Below are 25280 nucleotides of genomic sequence, written 5' to 3'. Positions count from 1 at the left end.
ATACGAGTTTGATAAGAGATTTAATGCCAGAGATTTCAGTGGAACACCTGGGTATGGCGCCCCAGATATGATCATGGGAGACGCTTATGGTGAAGGTGTGGACTGGTTCGCCTTTGGAGTCATATTGTACGACATGATTTTCCAAGACTCACCATTTCCAGGAGACACCACTGAAGAGATTGTGAATAATGTCTTGTACGAAGAACCATCATATGAAAACCTCACTGACCACGATGCTATGGACATTATGTCCAAACTACTCTGCAAAGACCATTATGTCCGGCTAGGGGTTAATGGAAAAATCAGAACGCACCCCTTCTTTTCAAATATAAACTGGAAAGACATAAGGACAGGAAAAGCGCCATCTCCAGTTATTATAGGAAGGAACCCGTATGTCACCATGAGACAGCAGATCCCAGCACCGCGCAGTGATGGCGTGAACGAGACAATTCCTGCTAGAGAACAGAGGATTTTCACGAGTTTCCCGTTTGTGGGTCCAGCATGGAGCACAACTTACCACTAAGCGGAGAAACAGCATAATACCGTCATACCATCTAATCCTCCTGTATCTTGACGCAAGACTATCTACTGGAGTTCATTTATTTCTGTACCATCAGCTCCTACTACCTGCACTCAAAATGCCAACATCATCATGTTTCATGTCATCAGTAACAAGCATGGCTGGCCTGCCAATCTGAAGAACATTCTTCCACATCTTCCTATTACCTCCATCTCTATATGTGCTGATCTGCGGCAAAGCAGTCACACAATGTATCTGACCTACTTACAGAGGGCTGAAAGCTGCTGCTCCACTGCCAACGTGACCACTGGCAGTCTGCTCTGTGCCAACTGGGATGGAGCATAAGCAGCAATGAGGCCCCTGTGCCACGTTCCCCAGGTGGATTCAGAAGTGAAGTCATAAAATCCAAACTCTGGAATCCTTGTTGGGAGATGTGACGCATGAATTACAGGACACAACTGCGGCATCTACAGCCGTCCTTGGTGCGATTGTCAACCTGGCTATACGGGGTCCACAGCTTTCCCCTATCCAGTGCTATGGTCAGTGTTGCTCGCTGACTGGCAGCTTTGTGCCCATTTAGGCAATAATTTGTAATGTCAGCCACTTTATTTTAGCAAATAATTATTAAAAGCTAAAATAGACTCACCCTTGCTGGCTACATTATACATGGAAAAATTAAAAAATTCTATATATTACATTGCTTTCAATAAATGATCGCCATTATTACTGTGCTATTGGTGTTGTATTTTAGCTTTATCTCTGAATATGTCTAGATGATATCTTATCCCCTTAGCGCACAATGAGGTTTCATGAAATTGCAGCCAATGCTGGTGACTATGGTTATGAATGCTGGTGACTATGGTTATGAATGCTGGTGACTATGGTTATGAATGCTGGTGACTATGGTTATGAATGCTGGTGACTATGGTTATGAATGCTGGTGACTATGGTTATGAATGCTGGTGACTATGGTTATGAATGCTGGTGACTATGGTTATGAAAGAACAACTGGGGAGATTCAGGTTATTGCTCTACAACTTGAAAAACTGCTTGTGACAGATCTGTCATTATAACATGACATTATTTAGTAGTTAGAATCTGTCTGCTGAACCACCATGCATCACATATAAAACTGGTGAACGGTAATGGGCAGAGGGGAGCTGGGATTTCCGCATCAGTGCCTGGGTGCAGCCACTACCTCTGCACAACTCACACCTACACTCCTTTGCGTATACTGCTGTGGATGGTATAAGGGTATAATGAAACCGATCACATTAGAAAAGACTCAAGTGATCAGAAACTACATTTCCTGGTAGTCTTTCCGCATTAAATATAAAGATGTAGGGGCATGAAAAAAGTGAGGGTGTCAATACTGAGGGTCCGAGATAAGAGGGAGGAGAACCCATGTGAGGCCAGGCTGTTCCACAAGATATCAGGATAGACAAACACTTTTTGGCTTTGAATGAACGGCCACTGATGAGATCAGAGGAGAAATAACGGAATTTGGAGTAAAAGGCTTTATATACGGTATTTGCACATGTGGATATTTGGTACATTTTAATTTTGGCTAAATAATATACACAAGAGTTCTACTTGGACAACCCCATCCTAAATGCCTGAGTTCTCCATGTTAAATAAGAGAGGCTTATACTCACCTCCTGCACTGGCGCCTTTTCAGCAATATTAGGCATCGGGTCTCCTGGCACTCACATGACACTATGTCGCCGGCTGTTGCCTTTATTATTTCATCAGAGTGGACGATCACACCCCCCAATTGGCTGCAGATTTCATATTGTCACGTGAGCACCGAGAGACCTGGCGCCAACACTGCTGGAACGGCACTGGTGTGGGAGGTAAGTATAGGGTTTTCCAATTTCATTCAAGAGACTGGCACTGGCCAAGTACGGACAACCCCTTTAAGTAAGGTAGGTTTCCACTGTGCAGATGCTACAAGTAGCCATAAACAACGATTACTGCAAGTGCCAATAAGTGCACGTGTCCAACAACACTGAGGCATTACCAACAAACATGTTCACTTATTCTCCCCTCCCCAAGAGGGTTTTGCCTTTGGGCATTTATGATTGCTGCACGGCAGTAAAGGGTCCCTCCAAGTTCAAAAGGGGTTGTCATATTAAAGTACATTTTAATCAACATACATTGGATTAATAAGTTCCACAATTGGATGTGTAAAAATATAATGTGTGGAGATAATCGTATACTGTGTAATGGCTGTCTGACTGTGCAGGAACCACAGCTCCTGGGCAGAGAATGAAGCAAAAGCAAGTATACAGACAGGACAGCATGGGATCGAGGCTGAGGCTATGTGCCCACGATGCAGAAATGCTGCATATTTTTTACGCTTCTCCCTGGCAGGAAAAACGCATACGGATTTTACATGCGTTTTTCCCGCCAGGTAGAAGCGTTTGTGAAGCGTCTTTGCATGCGCATTTCTGCATGCAGGTTATCAAGTACTTTTCCAAGCGATTTTAGCATCACTTGGAAAAGTGCTTGACAACTTGTCCACCTTGTTGCAACGGGCATGGATTTATAGTAGTGTGACCAAGTTAGTTAAAAAAGAGAATAAGAATGGTCCAGTGTCTTGCACTGCTCGCGGTGGTGTGAAGGACCTGCGGTGACGTCATTGAGCCATGTGATGGGTCACATGACTCAGTGACGTCATGGCAGGTCCTTCACAACCACGCGAACATTGCAAGTCACTGGACGTAGCAGACAAAACACCGGGAAGACATCGGAAGGTGAGTATAAACTTTATTTTTTATTTTAAATTCTATTTTTTATAGTTTCTATGGTACCCAGGTCTGGATGAGAGTCTACTCTACTCCAGACCTGGGTACCATCCGCACATAGAAACGCATATAATCCGTGAGTACAAATGTACTGACACGGATTATATGCGTCTCAAAGCAAGTCAATGGCGGCGTAATCGCCGCGCTTCCGCAAAATTAATGGACATGCTGCAGATTTTTGAGCGCAGCATAAAAGCTGCGGAAAAAAACGCAGCATGGGCATTGAAAGTGCGGCTTGTCATTGGGGACCATGGGGGGCGGATTACCAAGCGTTTTTGAAGCGTTTATACTGCGGAAATTCCGCAGCATAAATGCTTGAAAAACACATTGTGGGCACACAGCCTTATTCTTTTTATGAGGTAAAACATTTTACTGCCAGCGTTAAATCTGGTTTTCCAATACGTTATATTGTCTTTTCGCTGGAAAGACAATGAGGACCCCTGACGTAGGTGCAGGCTTACATATTTTGGTCAAAATATTAACTAATACCTTACATAATTTTCCATCCTTGCAGGATGCAGCCAGGCTTTTGTAGTGTTGGTGGAAACCATGTGTCTGTTCTTGTAGGGTGCACATATATAGTGCTCGGCAGACCGCCTGATCTAGCATCTTTTACAGAAAATAAGACAAGGTCTTATATCATTTTTTGCTCAAAAAGATGGGTTAGGGCTTATTTTCAGGGAATGTCTTCATTTATCCATATATAATAATCATGTCATATCACACACATTGCACATACACAAGAATATACACAGACACACACACTGCACATACATACCAGCCTGTCTCAGCTCCTCTAGACTTCCTCTGTTAAAAGACCTTTGGTGACATCAGGGTCATAGGACAGTGATTTCTCCAAAGGTCCTTAAGTAGTCTGAACCTTGGAATAGAAACGCTGAGGGCCTCAGAGTGGGAACCTAGAGAAATTGTCCAGTCTCCCCCACTACATACCAGTCTATCTACTCTTCAGTTACTCTAGGCTCCCACAGTTCAAGAACCTTTGCTGACATTATGGTCACATGACTGTGATGTCACCAAAGGTCCTTAAGCAGCCTTGGAATAGAAATGCTTAGAGCCCCAAAGAGAGTAGGGGCCCTGATAAATTGCCCAGTTGCTCCCCTCTCCTAACGCCAGCCCTGACTAACTAAGACTTATTTTTGGAGTAGGGCCTATATGTCAAGCATCCTCCAAAAATCCTGTAAAATCATGCTAGGGCTTATTTTTGGGGAAATTCTGTAATAGCTTTGGCATCACTAATAGGCTGCAAGTTGGCATGTTGCACTACATGTATCTGTGTGACTGGCGCCCTATACAAGCCTTATCCTGTGCATTTCTAATCCCCTACATGAATAGTACCGTATTTTTCAGACTATAAGACGCATTTTTTTCCTCCAAAATTTTGGAGGAAAATGGGGGGTGCATCTTATAGTCCGAATGTTGGGGAGGGCTGAGTATATATACTGTGCTGTGGGGAGCGGTAGCGGTGGAGGAGCGGGGCACAGGGGGCAACAGCCTACGCTGTCCCCGCTGCTAAAGAAAATGAATATTCACTGCTCCCCACGCCCATGGGGAACACTGAATATTCATGCTCCTTAATAGCAGCACACAGTGTAGCCGCAGCTGCTGCCGGAATCGCCTGTGCCCGCTGTTAAAGGGCATGAATATTTAACCTCTCTCCATGCCCATGGGCGTGGGGAGGGGGTGAATATTCATGCCCTTTAATAAGCGGGCACACGAGATAACCCGGCAGCAGCAGGAGCCGCAGCGCGGCTAAGCTGTGTGCCGGCTATGAAGGAGCATGAAGTCACTGATCCCCGCGCACACAGTCCCGGCGCGGGGAGCAGTGACTTCCGACAGCTGATCTCTCCTTGTGAGCCGCGCATGGCAGTGACGCCATGCGCGGCTCACATGGGGAGATCAGTGCGGGCAGACAGGCGTCAGCGCTGGAGGAGAGAAGAAAGGTGAGTAGGAGTGTTTATATATTTATTTTTTTATATGTGCAGCATGATGGGGATTACGGGGACCATGCATACTAGGATAAGGATGAGGGGGCCATACAAACCAGGATAAAGATGAGGGGGCCATACAAACCAGAATAAAGATGAGCGGGCCATACATACCAGGATAAAGATGATGGGGGCATATGTAACAGGATAAAGATGAGGGGGTCATACATAACAGGATAGGGATTAGGGGTGCCATGCATACCAGGATGGGGACTGCTGTGCCATGCATACCAGGATGGGGATTGCTGTGCCATGGATACAAGGACGGGGATGAGGGGTGCCATGCATACCAGGACAGGGATGAGGGGTGCCATGCATACCAGGACAGGGATGAGGGGTGCTATGCATACCAGGACAGGGATGAGGGGTGCCATGCATACCAGGACAGGGATGAGGGGTGCCATGCATACCAGGACAGGGATGAGGGGTGCCATGCATACCAGGACAGGGATGAGGGGTGCCATGCATACCAGGACAGGGATGAGGGGTGCCATGCATACCAGGACAGGGATGAGGGGTGCCATGCATACCAGGACAGGGATGAGGGGTGCCATGCATACCAGGACAGGGATGAGGGGTGCCATGCATACCAGGACAGGGATGAGGGGTGCCATGCATACCAGGACAGGGATGAGGGGTGCCATGCATACCAGGACAGGGATGAGGGGTGCCATGCATACCAGGACAGGGATGAGGGTTGCCATGCATACCAGGAAAGGGATGAGGGGTGCCATGCATACCAGGACAGGGATGAGGGGTGCCATGCATACCAGGACAGGGATGATGGGTGCCATGCATACCAGGACAGGGATGAGGGGTGCCATGCATACCAAGACAGGAATGAGGGGTGCCATGCATACCAGGACAGGGATTAGGGGTGCCATGCACACCAGGAAAGGGATTAGGGGTGCCATGCACACCAGGAAAGGGATTAGGGGTGCCATGCACACCAGGATAGGGATTAGGGGTGCCATGCATACATACCAGGATGGGGGATATTGTCAGAATTGGGGGACATTACCCCTATACCAGTGTCAGAAGAAGACCTCCTCCCCCTTAAAAGTGCATCATGAACACGTTTTTTGCTTCAATTTTTTTTTTCTCCTCTAAAACCTAGGTGCGTCTTATGGTCCAAAAAAAAAAATGGTAGGTGTGAGAGTGGTTATTTCATTAGTATTTTGCACCAGCTCTGTCTCCACCTGAGGGCTCATACATCCCGTAGTATATTAGTATTGCGACTAGGTATTGGCAAGGGCAAGTATGGCTGCCTCTTTTATAATGTATGTTTTATAGCAAAATTAATTGCATCATTCAAAACTACAACTCGTTCTGAAAAAAAAAAAAAATCCTCACATGGCTGAGTGCGTTTATTGTTATGATCTGCTACAAGCACTAAGGAAAGACAGGAGATCTGTCCCTACAATAGAACTAAGCTTAATCCCTACGATGTAACGGGGAACCTGATCCTGTGATCAGACCTGCTAAAGTCCTCAGCTAGTCTGTATGAAGACCTATAGATGTGAGGGAGGGATCCCTACAAGAACTAGGGACTGGGAGTAAGATGGACACCTCCTAACAGAAATTGTAGCAGAAAAGGACAAACAAAACAACATAGAAAATAGAGGTCAAGAGACCTAGCTAAACTGACGGAGTAAGGTAACAAAGCACCTGGCTAGATAAAGAGTTGAAATTACAATGAAGTCCAGCAAGGCCAGAAGGGCAGAGCAGGTTTAAATAGGCAAAAAAGGTCATGTGACCAGCAAACTAGAAAAAACCCAACAGGAGAGTTCTAACAGTACCCCCTCTTCTGTGAGGATCCTCCGGATCCCCTAGGCCCAGGCTTATCAGGAAACCTCCTGTGAAATGCTCTGACAAGTCTGGAAGCAGAAACATCATCCGCCCTCACCCATGAGTTATCCTCGGGACCGAAACCCTTCCAAGGGATGAGATACTGCAAACTCCCTCTATACCGTCTAGAATTAAGGATGCGGGAAATTTCATATTCCCCGTCCTCCACCACCAGAGGAACAGTGGCAGTGGCGTCTCTATCAGATACATCAGCTTTTTTCAATAGAGAAACATGGAACACCGGATTAATCTTCCAGGAGGTGGGAATCTCCAACCTAACAGCAGATTGGTTAACTACCTGAAGCACCTTAAAGGGCACTACAAACTTGGGACCCAATTTTTTAGAAGGAATCCTCAACCGCAGATTCTTAGAGGACAACCAAACCATGTCACCAGCCGTAAACAAAACCTTTTGACGTTTCCTGTCAAAGTACCTCTTAGATTTTTTGTTAGCTTCCTGCAGATTACCACGCACATCCGTCCAAACTCTTTCCAAATCACCGGAAAAACTCTCCTCCTCAGGCACAGCCGATACCAATTTGGAGAATGACCCAAAAGACGGATGTCTCCTAGAACAACAAAAAAAAGGCGAACACCCAGCAGAAGAGGATGTATGGTTGTGAAGAGCAAATTCAGCAAGTGGCAGAAACTCAGACCACCCCTCTTGATTGTATGCCACAAAACAATGCAAGAACTGCTCAACATCCTGGTTCTTCCTTTCTGTCTGGCCATTAGACTCAGGATGATATCCAGATGAAGATGACAAATGAACTCCCAACCTGTCACAAAAGGCACGCCAAAAACGAGCCACGAACTGAGGTCCCCTATCAGAAACAATGTCAGTAGGAAGGCCATGGAGTCTCACAATCTCCTTGACAAAGGCCTTAGCGAGTGTCTTAGCGCAGGGCAGTTTGATGAAGGGAACCAAGTGACACATCTTGCTAAAACGGTCCACGACCACCCAGATGACCGTGAATCCCTCAGAGGGGGGAAGGTCAGTAATAAAGTCCATAGCCAGATGTGTCCAAGGTGCACTAGGAACCTCCAGAGGGCAAAGCAATCCCGCAGCAGGAGCATGTGAAGACTTAGATCTAGCACACACAGTACATTGACGCACCCACTTAATAACTTCCTTCTGCCATCCAGGCCACCAAAAACTGCGACCCACAAGTCTCTTGGTCTCAGAAATTCCTGGATGACCTGCCAACCGAGACTCATGACACTCAACAAACAAATCTCTCCTAAAGGTCCTAGGCACAAACAACCTCCCATGGGGAGTGTTAGATGGGGCATTCTCCTGTGCTTTAAGAATCTCATCTTCCAAAACGGAGTCCAATGCAGCAATCACAACACCTTCTTGTAAAATGCTCTCCTCCTCCTCAGCACCGACCATGGGAGATGAGCTGCGAGACAAAGCATCAGCTTTAACATTCTTGGTACCCGGGATGTAAGTAACAGAAAAATTAAACCGCGAGAAAAAAAGTGCCCCCCTAGCCTGACGGGCATTCAAGCGCTTGGCAGCATCAAGATAGATCAGATTTTTATGATCAGTGAAAACCTGAATGGGAAATTCAGCACCTTCCAAGAGATGACGCCAGTGTTCAAATGCGAGTTTAATAGCCAACAATTCCCGATTACCAATATCGTAATTAAGTTCAGTCTCAGAAAATTTTTTTGAAAAAAAAGCACAGGGATGTACTCCATCCTTGTTTTTCTGAGACAACACCGCACCAACCCCCACCGAAGAAGCATCAACCTCAACCAAAAACGGCTTAGTCACATCAGGCTGCATAAGGATGGGAGCAGAGCTGAACCTCTCCTTTAGAAACACAAAAGCTTCAATGGCCTCAGTAGTCCACTGAACCGCATTAGCACCTTTCCTGGTGAGATCGGTCAGTGGTTTGACAATAATAGAAAAATTTTTAATGAATTTTCTGTATTAATTGGCGAAACCCAAAAACCTCTGTATCGATTTCAAACCAATAGACCTAGGCCATTCCTGCACAGCTTGAACTTTCACCGGGTCCATCTCAAAGCCCTCGCTGGAGATAATGTAGCCCAAAAAACTAATTCTCTGTACAGCGAACTCACATTTCTCCAGCTTAGCAAAAAGCGAATTGTCAATTAATAACTGTAATACCTCACGTACGCTCCGCCAATGAGACTCCAGATCCGTTGAATAAATCAAAATGTCATCCAAATACACAACCAAATTTTTGCCGATCAAAGGTCTAAGGATGTCATTAATAAGATTCTGAAAAAATGCTGGTGCATTGGTAAGACCGAAAGGCATAACCAGATTCTCAAAATGACCCACAGGAGTGTTAAAAGCAGTCTTCCATTCATCACCGTCCTTCATGCGCAACAAATTGTATGCCCCCCGGACATCAATTTTAGAGAACCACTTGGCCCCCACTAACTGGTTAAACAAATCAGGAATCAATGGCAGTGGGTAAGGATTGCGTACAGTAATTTTATTAATCTCACGAAAATCCAGACAAGGACGTAAACCGCCGTCCTTTTTTTTTAACAAAAAAAAATCCAACAGCCACAGGAGACTTGGAAGGCCTAATGTGACCGGCGGCCAAGCTCGTTTGTATGTATTCCTCCAAAGCCTTTCTCTCAGGAATAGTAAGATTAAATAAACGACTTTTAGGAAGAGTCGCTCCATGGACAAATTCAATGGTACAATCATAGTCTCTATGGGGAGGCAAAATTTGTGACTCATCCTCAGAAAAAACTCTCCAAAAATCCTAAATAGGTACAGGTAATTCCCCTTTTTCCACCGCAGCAATACGTCCGTTACAACACTTGTCATAACACTTAGGGCTCCAGGACTTAATTTCATTGGTAGACCAATCCAGTACAGGATTGTACAATTTTAACCAGGGCAACCCCAAAACTACTGGACAAGGCAAATTATTTAATACTACCAAATCCAAATTCTCTTGGTGAACACCATTAATAGTGAGGGGAAATTCACAGACCTTGTGAGTAACACTCTTCAAGGGAGAGCCATCGACGGAAACCACAGCAATAGGGGATGACAAAGGTTTGGGTTTTGGGTTTTTCCAAGAATCCCCCCATCAATCACATTCAGAGTAGAACCACAATCCACAAATACCCGAAATTCAATTAATTCTTCCTGAGCAACGGTAGTAGCAGATAGGAATACCCGCTTAGTATTTAAACAGGCTATATGGGCGTAACTGACCTTTTTTTTTTTCTTTGTTCATACGAAGCACACAGTTCTTAATGAAATGATCAGATTTTCCGCAATAAAAGCACAAACCTTCAGAAAACCTGCGGTCTTTTTCCTGAGAGCGGGGTGCCATCGCCCCAATCTCCATCGGCTCTCCAATGTCAGTACAGACCCTCTCAAGACTCGGAGCTGACATGGCAGAGGTTTTACTCTCATTAACCCTTGCACGCAGTCTCCTGTCCACCCATATAGCTAATTGCATTGCCTCCTGCAAGTTTCCAGGTGTGGGATAAGCAATCAGCAGATCCTTAACCCTTTCACCTAGCCCCGCAAGAAACAAACTTTTCAAAGCTGAATCGTTCCACCCCACCTGGGCAGACCACCGACGTAAGTGAGAACAATATTTTTCCACATTACCTGATCCCTGCCTCAAACGTCTCAATTCAGTCTCAGCTGATGAGACACGATCAGGATCATCATACAACAGACCCAAAGCAGAAAAAAAACTATCCACTGATCTAAAGCATGGATCACTAGGTTGGAGAGAAAAGGCCCATCCCTGAGGTTCTTTGCGCAAAAGTGACATTATGAACCCTATGCGCTGTGATTCATCACCAGAGGATCTGGGTCTCAAAGGAAAATATAATAAACAAGCATTTTTAAAAGGAAAAAAAATCTTCTTGATCACCAAAATATAAATCAGGCAAACGTACCTTTGGCTCCACAAAATGTGCTCCAGAACAGCTACTCACGTGTTGTTGGAGCTCGGCCACCTCCAGAGAGAGTCCCTGCAGGCGTTGAGCCAAATCCTGAACCGACACCATGATGGAAATGGGAAGTCTTTCCTTAAGAGATATTTTTGGGCTGGACTTACTGTTATGATCTGCTACAAGCACTAAGGAAAGAAAGGAGATCTGTCCCTACAATAGAACTAAGCTTAACCCGCTACGTTGTAGCGAGGAACCTGATCCTGTGATCAGACCCGCTAAAGTCCTCAGCTAGTCTGTACGAAGACCTATAGATGTGAGGGAGGGATCCCTACAAGAACTAGGGACTGGGAGTAAGATGGACACCTCCTAACAGAAATTGTAGCAGAAAAGGACAAACAAAACAACATAGAAAATAGAGGTCAAGAGACCTAGCTAAACTGACGGAGTAAGGTAACAAAGCACCTGGCTAGATAAAGAGTTGAAATTACAATGAAGTCCAGCAAGGCCAGAAGGGCGGAGCAGGTTTAAATAGGCAAAAAAGGTCATGTGACAAGCAAACTAGAAAAAACCTAACAGGAGAGTTCTAACACTTATCAGTTATAATTCCCCCAGCGGCACTAAAAACACGCTCCGATAACACGCTAGCGGCAGGGAAGGCCAGGAACTCCAAGGCATACAGAGAAAGTTCATTCCAAGTGTCCAGCTTGGATACCCAATAATTAAAAGGCACAGAGGAATCACGGAGGACGCTGGTACGGTCGGCAAGGTACTCCCCCTCACCATCTTTTGAAACTTTCCACTCCTTGTGAGAGTACCCTGAGCCTCAGGGCCTGTAAATTGGGTGGGTCTCAGAAAACTGTCCCAGAACGTTGACAGTGTTCCCCTGCCTCTGCTGGATTGGAGTTGCGTCTCGCTCGCCTGTACGCCTTGGTTGGGCAACCAACTGTGACCTCTGCCGCTAGCGTGTTCAGATGGGAATTTTTTTTTTAACAGTTCTGCAGCAAGAGCCTTCTGGTACTGCCCCATTTTTGTAGACCTCTCCACCTCAGGAATAAGAGAGTGAAAGTTCTCCTTGTAGCGGGGGTCTAAAAGTGTCACCAACCAGTAATGACTGTCACCCAACATTTTGACAACGCGAGGGTCACGGTTAAGGCAGCGTAACATAAAGTCAGCCATGCGTGCCAGACTGGTAACGGGCAAGACTTCCGTGTGCTCACCAAGATCACGACTGACCATGCTCTCCTCCTCCTCCCCGTCCTCAGGCCACCCACACTAAACCGATGATATGACAGTTGTACAGGTACTACAGTCTAAAGAACATGATACCAGCTCCTGTTTTTCTTCCTCCTCCTCCTCTCCCTCATGGTCCCCCAATGCACATTGGGATGAGATGAGGCTGGGCTGTGTGTAATCGCCCGCTACGGCTTCTTGATCCATCTCATCATACTCTGGCTGCAATGCCTCCTCTTTAATTCTCTGCAGAGTGCGTTGCAAAAGACAGACAAGTGGGATGCTGACGCTAATGATGGCGTCATCGCCACTCACCATCTTGGTGGACTCCTCAAAGATTATCAGGATGGTACATATGTCAGACATCCAGGTCCACTCCTGAGGTCTTATGTGTGGAGTCTGACCTGAATATCGACGGCCTTGTTGCAGCTGGCACTCTACAACTGCTCTCTTCTGCTCACAAATCCTTTGCAACATGTGGAGGGTAGAGTTCCAACGTGTAGGGATGTGGCACCCCAGGGGTCTGGTCTCCACAGTAATAGCAATGTTATGTCTGAGAGCAGGTGGGAGGTCTCTTGGTCAGGAATCCTATGCATGCCACACCTCCTGCCCAGTTCTGGGAGGGGAAGAACTTCCCCTATATAAAACTGGGGCTGAGGCAGGGTTAGAGAGAAGAGAAGAGAAGAGTAGAGAGAGAAGAGGAGAAGCAGCTATAGGAAAGAAAGATCAGGAGCTCTGAGGAAGTCGTGCTAAAAGGAATCAGGGGCTGGCAGCTGAAGAGCTCGCCCTGATTGAAGAGTTACCACCGGACCCGGAGTCCGAGGCTGTGGGGACTAACCCTGACCCAGCAGCAGAAACCGACCGGCAGGGGATTTCAGGTCCTCTGGCCAAGAAACCCGAAGGCACGGTCACACGCGTGGGACCAGCACCGCCGTCGTGGAGCGGAAGCCACTAGAAGGCCCCGAGTCACCGGCCATACGGGTGAGCACCACACGGTACACTCGGGGACGTGGGCTACCTTTACCCGCCTCTAGCAAGGTAGCCAGAAGAGTACAATTAGTTGGGGAGGCCTACAACTCCGCCTGGCCAAGGGGGATCCCATCTGCTCAAGGACTGACCAGGCCCCGACCGCTAGCCAGTACTCCGGGAGGGTCTATCTTTGTCACCAGTAAAGACCCTGAACTACACCGCATCGTCTCTGAGTGGTTCCTGCTACCCCCATCATCCACGTCGGCTGCCCTGAGGCCATACCCCTCCCGTTCGGGGTTATACCATCCACGCTGCACCATCCTTCCACCGGCCTCAGCGGTCTGCCCTGCAGCGGCAGCTCCATAGCTGCATTCAACGGGTGGCGTAGTCGTCCTACATCTACTGCTAATACACCGCCACTTAGTCTGACTCCCTGGGCACGGACCGGGTCACCGCCACGAGACTACTACCCCTATCAGATCCGGCTCCGGGTAGGCTCCCGCGTGCGCAACGCTGCGCGACTCAGGCCCAGGGGCGCGTCAACTTTTGGCGTAGTCGGCAGGAATACGTGCCCGCAACCACCGGGTACTGCGTGCCTGAAAAAGACTGTTCAAACTTACCAGTGGTGAAGTTTCCCGCCATCCGGCGCCATCTTCTACCTTCTTCCCGCCATCCGCGAAGTTTTCCCGCCATCCGGCGCCATCTTCTGCCTTCTTCCCGCCATCCGTGGAGTTTTCCCGCCGTTGGACGCCATCTTGAAGACGCCGCGCGGGAAGAAGAGGGGCGTGGACTCCGAAAGCGCGCGAGAACTGAAGCCCCGCCTCACGTCCGGACGTTGCGTAAGGTCCTGGAAGGAGCCCAGCAGACGCCGACGTCACAGGAGCGCGACGGAAGGTCCTCAACCCTGACGATCCACTGCGGAGCCGCGGCCTACGGAAGAGGATCATCGCAAGGTAGGCCACGGTCCACTAGGGGGGAGGAAGATGTCGGATACGGAGGAGAGCTTCACTGCCTCAACCCCCGCCAGCGCCAGCGCTGCTGCAGTCATGCCTTTCACCATGCCCTATATCCCGGGAGCAGCCTGGCTACCCCAATACTCAGGGGAGTCACATACCCTGAATGACTTTAGAGAAAAGCAGGATAGCCTCTTCCAGGTGTACCCCCTCACAGAAGAGCAAAAAGTGAGCATCCTGGTGGCCCAACTAACCGGGGCAGCCCAAAGGGAGGTAAAGTCCTGGCCACCTGGGAGGAGGACTGTCGCAGGGATACTAACCCGGCTGAGGGACATCTTTGATACCCGCACCTCAGCCGAGATTAAGCTTAAATTCTATGGGTGCAAGCAGCGAGCACATGAGAGTATAAGGGACTATGCACTAAACCTACAAGAGGCCCTGAGAGCCATTAAGCAGACCGACCCCGACAGCGTGGGAAACGAGGACAGGCTGTTGACCGAACAATTTATAGAGGGACTATATTGCAATGTCCACCGAACCCAGTTGCGGGCCATAGCCTTACAGGATCCTCATCTGGACTTTGCACAGTTCAAGGACAGAGCCATCCGGGTGCTCCGAGAACCGGCACCGGGTGGCGTTGTGACCCACAGGCGCCCAGCTATCACTTACCACCAGGAGGCGGCGCCCTTGTCGGCAGGGCCTGTGGGGGCTGATGCGCAGGCTTTGAACAATGACCCGGCTCCAGACCTGCACCATCAGGTCCAAGAGCTAGCTAAAAGCGTTGCTGCGCTAACCCGAACTGTGCAGTCTTTACAGGTTTCTGCTCCAGGGAAGATCCAGCTGGCATCCGGACCGGAGGACATCCCGTGGCGTCGACCAAGGAGGACCCCACCAGCCAGAGGAAGACCCAGCGACCGATACAACGAGGACGGACAACCCATCTGCCGCCGCTGCAATCAACCCGGACATATGGCAAGGTACTGTCCTTTAAACTGGCACAACCTGGGGTAGAGGGCCAACCCCCAGGAAAAAGATCACCAGGCCCATCGAACTGGCGCGACAAATATGTGGGAGGACGTCCAGTCTTGCCTGTGGTACTGGATGGCATTCCTATGAGTGCCCTACTGGACACCGGGTCACAGGTCACCACCATCCCGTACGTGCTCTTCAAGCAGTACTGGAATGACTCGGATATAACCCGCTACCCTGACGACGACTTGAGTATCATCTCCAGCAATGGTCAACCCGTGCCGCAGATCGGATTTAAAGAGATGACCATTAAAATCGGTAGAGTGGAACTGGCAGCACAGGGACTGATCATTGTAGACATTGACAAGCGCGAGAGTCACCCAAAGATAACTCTAGGAACTAATGTGATTGAAAATTGTCTTGCAGAGGTGATTTTCATTTTACAGCAGGTTGCCAAGAACGCCAGCTCCGGCCAGCAGCGAGTGCTCCAGAAAGAGATCCGGGCACTGATGCAACGGCAACAAGTGGAACTCTCCGGCGGTGAGATTGGTAGCGTAAGAATGTGTGACCCTTTCCCTATTGCCATGCCCCCGAAAAGTGAAATGATGATTTGGTGCCGGGCAGCTATTGGTCTGAGAGGTAGAGATTACCAGGCCATGGTAGAACCAGTCTACTCAGACAGTAGGCCCACCATTTTGACAGCCCGGGGGGTAGTTGATGTACGCCATGGGAGGGTGCCCGTTCGCATAATAAATATCGGGAAAAGGGAAGTATACCTGCCCCGGTATGCTACGCTAGCCAAATTATATACTATCAACCAAAATTCTATACAGTCTGTGGAACCCTTGCCTCCATCTCATCCGGAGGAAGGTAACGGCTCTAAGAAAATAATGGAGGATTGGTGTCAGCAACTACATTTGGGTACTGACTCCACTCCCTCCCACCAGAAACAGGGAGTCTACCGGGTGGTTCAAGAGTACGAGAGAGTGTTTAGTAAACACCCGTTAGACTTCGGGCGAGTCAAGGGGGTAGAACACCACATCCCCACGGGAGACCATCCTCCCATAAAAGAGAGGTATCGACCCGTACCCCCTGCACACTACCAACACGCCAAGGGGATGCTTAGAGACATGAAGGAGGCTGGGGTAATCAGGGATAGCTGTAGCCCCTGGGCAGCTCCACTAGTCTTGGTCAAAAAGAAAGACAACACCATGAGAATGTGTGTAGATTACCGGAAAATTAACCGTATCACACAAAAAGATGCGTACCCCTTACCAAGAATAGAGGAGTCTTTGGCTGCTTTAAAATCTGCTAACTTCTTCTCCACCTTGGATCTCACTAGCGGGTACTGGCAGGTTCCTGTAGCAGAGGCGGATCGGGAGAAGACCGCATTCACCACCCCGATGGGACTTAGCGAGTTTACCTGCATGCCGTTTGGACTCTGCAACGCACCAGGAACCTTCCAGCGATTGATGGAATGCTGTCTGGGACACCGAAACTTTGAGACGGTCCTGTTATACCTGGACGATGTCATCGTCTACTCCAAGACCTACGAGGACCACCTGAAACACCTGGCGGAAGTGTTCGAAGCTCTGGCAAGTTACGGCCTAAAGGTGAAACCCTCCAAGTGTCACCTCCTGAAGCCAAAGGTGCAGTACCTGGGACACGTGGTGAGTGCTGACGGAGTGGCTCCCGACCCTGATAAGATCACCGCAATTAAGGAATGGCCAAGCCCCTCCAGCGTAAAGGAAGTGAGGCAGTTCCTCGGGTTGGTAGGCTACTACCGAAGGTTCATTCCCGGTTTCACCAAAAAGGCAGCTCCTATGCAGGACCTCCTGATAGGCCAGTCCAGGAAGGCCAAGAACCAGAAGCCACCCTTCAGATGGGAGAAGCTGGAAGAAGAGTCCTTCCGCCAGCTGAAGATTGCCCTCACGGGGGATGAAATCCTGGCGTACCCTGATTATAGCCAGCCCTTTATCCTCTACACCGACGCCAGTAACATCGGGCTAGGAGCCGTACTGTCCCAGATCCAGCAGGGGAAAGAAAGGGTAATTGCTTACGCCAGCCGAAAACTGCGACCCACCGAAAGAAACCCTGAGAATTACAGTTCATTTAAGCTAGAGTTCCTGGCAGTGGTGTGGGCAGTCACCGAACGCTTTAAGCACTACCTCGCTTCTTCCCGGTTCACCGTGTACACGGATAACAACCCGTTGACACACCTGGACACTGCAAGACTCGGTGCCCTAGAGCAGAGATGGATGGCCCGCTTGTCCAACTATGAGTTTACAATCAAATACCGGGCAGGACGCTCCAATACCAACACGGACGCCCTGTCCAGGATGCCAAACCTACCGGACGTAGGGGAAGATTCAGAGGGACTGGAAGAAGTTGAGCTCCCCGCGTTCCACCGTCATGGAACTATCCAGTATTCCCACCGTGTAAGGAGTAAGCAATCCGCTACGTTCAACCCCTTACCTCATTACAACTGGGTGGAGACGCAAGACAGTGACCCTGCCGTCCGACTGGTAAAGGAGATGCTGACTCGGCCAGATGCACGCCTTGACCCGGACGCTCCGGAGGAAGCCAAACAACTGTGGGCTGAGAAGAGTCGACTGTTCCTTTACAAAGGGAAGTTGTGCCGCAGAATGGTTAACTCCCGGACGCATGAACTAATCTGGCAAGTAGTGGTGCCAAGAAGAGACGCAGCTATGGTGATGGAGGCATACCACGACGGAGCTGGACATTTCGGATGGAAGAAGCTGGAGTTCCTGCTGCGCGGGCGGTTCCATTGGGTAGGCATGAGAGGAACCATCGAGAGGTGGTGCAGAGACTGTGGCCCATGCAACCTAAGAAGGAGGGACCGTGCCAGCCAGAAGACTCCCCTGCGGTCCATCATCACCAGACAGCCGTTGGAACTGGTAGCCTTGGATCATGTAAAACTGACCCCAAGCAGAAGTGGCTACGTCTACGCGTTAACCATCGTGGATCACTACTCCCAGTTCTTGGTTGTCGTCCCCGTCAAGGACTTAACGGCTCAAACAGCAGCTAGAGCCTTCCAGCAGCACTTCTGCCGTCCGCACGGATACCCGGAGCAGGTGCTGACGGACCAGGGGCCTGCCTTTGAAGCGGAGGTCTTCCAGGAGTTCTGCACCCTGTATGGCTGCCGGAAGATAAGAACAACACCCTATCACCCGCAAACTAATGGACTTTGTGAGAAAATGAACCAGGTGGTGATAGATCTTCTGAAAACATTGCCCCTGGAGGAACGCAGTCTGTGGCCTGAGAAGCTGCCCGACCTGGTGGACCTATACAACCACATCCCTGTAGGTTCCACCAACTGTACCCCGGCTTACCTGATGAGGGCAAGACCTGGTAAGCTTCCTGTTGATCTGGAGATGGGAGTCCTGACACCCGAGGACACTTCACCAGAAGCAGACTGGGACACAGAGAGGCAGCAGCAGTACCGAAAAGTACAGGAGAGCGTGGAGCGTAGTCTCTGTCAAGCTAGGGAAAGACAAGAGAAAACTTACAACCAGTATGCTCCCGCTGTTCCCCTGGTGCCCGGAGAGCAGGTCTTGAAGAGGAAAAGACGGCTCCACAAGTTGGACGACCAGTGGGAGAAGGACCCGTACACCGTACTGCCCTCAAGCCACGACAACCCAAAGATCTGTACGATCAGTAAAGACGGAGGGGAAACCACAGCCATTGTATCCCGGGATCACCTGAAGAAGTGTCCCGAACAGCTACGGAACCCTGAAGAGGAACAAGAGGACCCTCGACCCGTAGAGGAAAGGGAAGATAGGGTTAGTACTGTGCTCGGAGACTTCCCTCGGTCTTGGACTCAAGTCAATGGTGCTGTTGTGGTACCCGTCCTCACGTTCCTCCAACCAGCATCCCAAGTGCCTAAGGAGACACAGGTAGAGCGGGAAGAACAGCCGGTCCAGGAGGCAGAAGGCCCCACACAAGCAGACCAGGAAAATCAACCCTCTGCTTATAGTGAGCCTGCCATACCCCTAGTGACCCAAAGAGTCCGTAGACGGCTGCCCAGTTTACCCTTGACAGCTCCTATACCCTGTAGCTCAGGACCAGTCAACCAGCTCCGTAGGTCCACTAGGGTCACTAGAGGCCAGTTGCCCATACGGTGGAGGATCTAAATGTTCAAGCTGTTTTATTAATGTTTACCTGTTTATTGTTGCTTGTGTATAATTATGTGTTTCTAGTTATTTATAGGAGTCTTTGGTGGATTTACCGGGAATCCTTTGTGCATATAGTTGGAGCGTAACCCAGGACGGACTAAAAGACTGTTAAGGACTCGGGGCAGGACAGACCCCTACCTGGTTACGTCTCCCTGTGTTGGTGAAATGGACACCCTTGTTTTCCTCAAAAGTTACACCCGGTTGCGGACACGCCGTGACCATCCTAATGTGTTTTCTTTATTGTACTGTTTTTGTTTACACCTTGTTATGTTTACAAAAGTATGTTTAGTCCCGGAGTACTAAATTTCACTAGGGGGGAATGTGGCACCCCAGGGCTCTGGTCTCCACAGTAATAGCAATGTTATGTCTGAGAGCAGGTGGGAGGTCTCTTGGTCAGGAATCCTATGCATGCCACACCTCCTGCCCAGTCCTGGGAGGGGAAGAACTTCCCCTATATAAAACTGGGGCTGAGGCAGGGTTAGAGAGAAGAGAAGAGAAGAGTAGAGAGAGAAGAGGAGAAGCAGCTATAGGAAAGAAAGATCAGGAGCTCTGAGGAAGTCGTGCTAAAAGGAATCAGGGGCTGGCAGCTGAAGAGCTCGCCCTGATTGAAGAGTTACCACCGGACCCGGAGTCCGAGGCTGTGGGGACTAACCCTGACCCAGCAGCAGAAACCGACCGGCAGGGGATTTCAGGTCCTCTGGCCAAGAAACCCGAAGGCGCGGTCACACGCGTGGGACCAGCACCGCCGTCGTGGAGCGGAAGCCACTAGAAGGCCCCGAGTCACCGGCCATACGGGTGAGCACCACACGGTACACTCAGGGACGTGGGCTACCTTTACCCGCCTCTAGCAAGGTAGCCAGAAGAGTACAATTAGTTGGGGAGGCCTACAACTCCGCCTGGCCAAGGGGGATCCCATCTGCTCAAGGACTGACCAGGCCCCGACCGCTAGCCAGTACTCCGGGAGGGTCTATCTTTGTCACCAGTAAAGACCCTGAACTACACCGCATCGTCTCTGAGTGGTTCCTGCTACCCCCATCATCCACGTCGGCTGCCCTGAGGCCATACCCCTCCCGTTGGGGGTTATACCATCCACGCTGCACCATCCTTCCACCGGCCTCAGCGGTCTGCCCTGCAGCGGCAGCTCCATAGCTGCATTCAACGGGTGGCGTAGTCGTCCTACATCTACTGCTAATACACCGCCACTTAGTCTGACTCCCTGGGCACGGACCGGGTCACCGCCACGAGACTACTACCCCTATCAGATCCGGCTCCGGGTAGGCTCCCGCGTGCGCAACGCTGCGCGACTCAGGCCCAGGGGCGCGTCAGGGACATCACACACAAGTCGGTGTGACGGAAGCTGCAAACGCTGTTGCAACACAGCAAGGGCGGCGGAAGCTGTAGCCGACTTCTGAAAATGAGCTGACAGGCGGCGTACTTCGACGAGCAGATCTGGCAACTCGGGGTACGATTTAAGAAACCGCTGAACCACGAGCTTAAGCACATGACCCAGGCATGGTACGTGTGTGATCTCGCCTCAGAGCCGCCACCAGGTTACGGCCATTGTCACACACGACCATGCCTGGATGTAGGTTCAGCGGTCTCAGCCACAGATCTGCCTGCTCTTTCACAGCTGTCCACAACTGTGAGGTTTATCACCTAAGTTTATGAGTTTCAGCACAGCCTGTTGCTGCTTGGCGGAGGCAGTACGGCAGTGCTTCCAGCTTGTAACTGATGCGGTGATATCTGAGATGGAGGGTGAACATGAGGAGGATGATCATCAGGAGCTGTACACTGTGGGGGCAACTCTGACTGACATAGGGCACGCAATCCTCGATGTGGAGAGGATGTGTTCCGTCCCAAGGTCCGACTGGTTCCCGGCTTCCACTATGTTTACCCAGTGTGCCGTCAGAGAGATGTACCGTCCCTGGCCACAAGCTCTTGTCCACGTGTCCGTTGTCAGGTGGACTCTCCCAGTAATTGCGTTGTTGAGGGCACGGCAGATGTTTTGGGACACATGCTTGTGTAGTGCGGGGATGGCACACCGGGCAAAATAGTGTCGGCTGGGGACCGAGCACCGAGGGACGGCCACCGCCACAAGGTTGCGGAAGGATTCCGTCTCCACCAGCCTAAAAGGCAGCATTTCCAACGCAAGCAGTCGTGAAATGTGCGAATTTAGGACTGTGGCCTGTGGGGCGTTGGCTGCGAATTTGCTCTTTCGTTCAAAGGTCTGGGATAAGGACAATTGAACGCTGACGTGGACGTTGATGCTGTTTCTTGAGAAACTGCCATAACAAGTGAAGACTGAGAGGAGGGGGAATCTTTGCATGCAGTATGGACAGGGGATTGGCTTGCACGCACAACAGGGGGTTCTCTTACACGCACAACGGCGGAAAAAGCAGTGGTGACACCCGCTGACACTGGTCGTGGACCCTGGGGTTCGCCCCACAAAGTCGGGTGCTGTGCTGACATGTGCCTGATCATGTTGGTGGAGGTCAGGCTGGTACTTTTGTCACCCCTGCTGGCACTGGCATGGCAGGTGGTACAAATGGCCTTTTTGGGGTTATCAGCAGAGTCTTTAAAAAAATTCCAGACTCTGGAAGACCTACCGGTTGTACTGGCAACGTCCCTCGTGTTGGTGTTACGGGGAACGGTTGCCCGCCTTCTGTGTGCAGCCACCACACTGCTTCTTCCTGTCTGTTGGGGTGCTCTGCCTCCCTCCCCCTGTGTGCTGCTCGCCTCGCTCTGCGTGTCCTCCTGCCACCTTGGGTCAGTTACTAGATCATCCACCACGTCCTCCTCTTCCACTTCCGCACCACGATCCTCCTCCTCACTTCGTGGCAATTGTGTCTCGTCATCGTCCACCTCTTGTGACAAATTGCGCCAGCGTCGCCTTCCTGTGGCCGTGGCTGTTCAAATATTTGGGCATCGCTACATGGGATCTCCTCTTCCACCACTTCTAGAGGAGAAAAAAAGAGGATTTAGATGAAAAAAAAAAAAAAAGGATTTTTCCTGGCCCCCGAGACCTGGAGCTAAGTCTAGCAATTTGAGCAGCAGGAGCACACAGGACTGTAATGCAGCGTTTGCTGGTATAACCACTGCGTTTCCTATACAGCCTGCCTGCCTGCCTGATATCTGGGATGGATATTAGTCCTGAGAAGGATGGTTTGTTTGATCTGGCAGCTTTTACAGACCCTACACTAACTATTTCGCAGTATATATCTCTCCCTAAATCAGCAGCACTTTCCCTAGACTGTGTGATCCCGGGCGACTGAGTCCAAGATGGCGGCGCCCGGTTTTAAATACTCGAGGTGACGCTGGGCGGCCAGCCAATCACTGTAATGCCCACAAACAACATGGCTGCGGCATTACAGTGACTGGCTGGCAATCCCTGCATGTTCATTGGCTCTGTAAAGAGCGCCAAACATGCAGGGCGGAGACCCGAGCTCCCGCCCGAGTAACCCGGAAATGCTCGGTGCTCGCCGAACATCCCGAGTAGTGAGATGCTCGGGCGAGTAACGAGCAGTGTCGAGCATGCTCGCTCAACACTAGTAATGACGTCTATTAGGCTGTGTGCACACATTAAGCTTTTGGTTTCTCCATCTCTTGTCTGGAAAATGCTGTAAATAGGTGCAGATTTTTCCCCACTCATCAGTGTGGGTGAAATCTGCAGCAAAAACGCTGACAGAATTGACATCCTGCAGAATTATATCTTCACCAAACCTGCAAGTCACAAATAAGTAACATGTGCAGGAGACGTCAGGATTCTCAGTCACTTTCCTGGCATCGGGAAACCCTTTAGGTTTTGTGACAAATCTGCACAGAAAAAAGGTGACAAAATCTGAAATGTGTGCACTTGTGTCCTTACAAAGTAAATCAACATGCAAAGTAACTGCAAGGAATCTCTCAAAAGGAGTTTGTTACCCCAAAATGGAAATTCAGCTACTTAATCATTTACATTAAGGCTATGTGCCCACAATGCAGAAATGAAGCAGAAAATTTCTGCAGCATTTCTGCATCTCCCTGGCAGAAAAAACGCATGCGGATTGTACATGCGTTATTCCAGCGTAATACATGTGGATTCACATGCGTTTCCGCATGCGGATTGACAAGTGCTTTCAAAGCGATTTTAGCATCACTTGGAAAGTGCTTGACAACTAGGTCACACTATATAAATCCATGCAAACAGCATGGATTTATATAGTGTGACCTGAGAGAATGGTTAAAAATAAAAAAATAAACCTTGATACTTACTTTCCGATGGCCCGGCGTGTGTTGCTGCGCTCCTTCCTGGCTGCCAGCTGATCGCGAGACACTGCACTGAAAGACCTGCTGTCACATGACTGTAACGTCAGCGCAGGTCCTTCAGTCTGCTGGCAAGCACAGGGAAGGAGACCGGGGACTGTCGGTAGGTGAATATAATCTTTATTTTTTATTTTATTCTTTTTTTTACAGTTTCTATGGTACCTGGGTGTGGATGAGAGTCTTTTCTTCTCCACACTCGGGTACCATCCAGACATTACAACGCGCCAATTAAGCATGTACAGAAGCAGTCTTGCAGAATTGGCGCGTTCTAATGCAAGTCAATGGCGGCGAAAATGCAGCGCTTCCGCAAAATTAATGGACATGCAGCGGATTTTTGAGAGCAGCATAAACGCTGCGGAAAAATCCGCAGCATGGGCATTGAAAGTGTGGAATTGCATAGGGGACCATGGCAGAAGGCTTACCATGCGTTTCCCAAGCGTTTACGCTGCGGAAAATTCCGCAGCAAAAACGCTTGAAAAACACATCGTGGGTACACAGCCTAAATTCACTTTTAATCCTTATGCAACTAATGGCACTTTGTTGCACCCCTGGCATGGTCAATGTCCAAGGCGATCAGGTATTAGTCTTAGTGCCCACAGCAGAAAGTAAGCTCATGGCCAAGTGGCAAGGGCCATATGAAGTCCGGGAAAAGGTTGGGGAGATGAATTAGAGAGTATATCAACCTGGGAAGAGAAAACCCAAACAGCTACATCACGTAAATTTGCTATAAGCAAGGAAAGACTGGGAATGTATGATTACGGATGCGACTCCGGTCGTATCGTCTGGGGACCCTCCGACAATGGCCAGGGGAGAGGTAAATATAAGTGACACACTCTCTAAACAGAAGCGACGGGAGACTGAGAAATTGGTGCTGCAGAGTACGGATGTATTTTCGGAACTGCTTGGCCGAACATCTGTGATCCAACATAACATTGTCACAGAGGCCCAGACACAAGCCATCGCAGCTGAGGAAAAACAAATGCTCCAGCTAGGAGTTATCGAGGAGTCCAGGAGGGAGCGGGCTAGCCCCATTGTAACTGGTTCTGAAGCTGGACGGATCGTTATGATTTTGTAACGACTTCTGAAAATGTAATAAAGTGTTGAAATTTGACCTTTATTCAATGTCCTGGGTGGACGAGCTGATTGAGAGACTGGGGCAGGCCCAGTACTTCACCACGGGTTACTGGCAGGTGCCTCCGACAGAGTCAGCCTTCATAACGCCGGAGGGTCTCTATCACTAGGTCGTCTTGCCTTTTGGGTTACATGCAGCCTCGGCCATGTTCCAGAGGCTGATGGACATAGTGTTAGAGCCTTATCAGAAGTATGTATCGGTGTATTTGGATGATATTACCTTTAGTACCAAGTGGCATACCAACTTGTCCCAGGTACAATCAGTAGTGGATTTGCACACAGCCGTGGGCTTAACAGTGAACCCAAAAATGTGGGAACTGCTGTCACTTCCCTTTCCACACTGAAACGAAGATCATCGAAAAGGAGGGGACTGGGACATCCCTACTCTCCCCTGCTTTGTTTGCCGCCCATCAGTGATGCTGGTTTCAGGGGCTGGT

Source organism: Phyllobates terribilis, unplaced genomic scaffold, assembly GCF_046119375.1.
Source record: "Phyllobates terribilis strain yellow unplaced genomic scaffold, ASM4611937v1 Scaffold_71__1_contigs__length_7168151, whole genome shotgun sequence".
Classification (NCBI taxonomy): Eukaryota; Metazoa; Chordata; class Amphibia; order Anura; family Dendrobatidae; genus Phyllobates; species Phyllobates terribilis.
Note: the sequence above shows the minus strand (reverse complement) of the source record.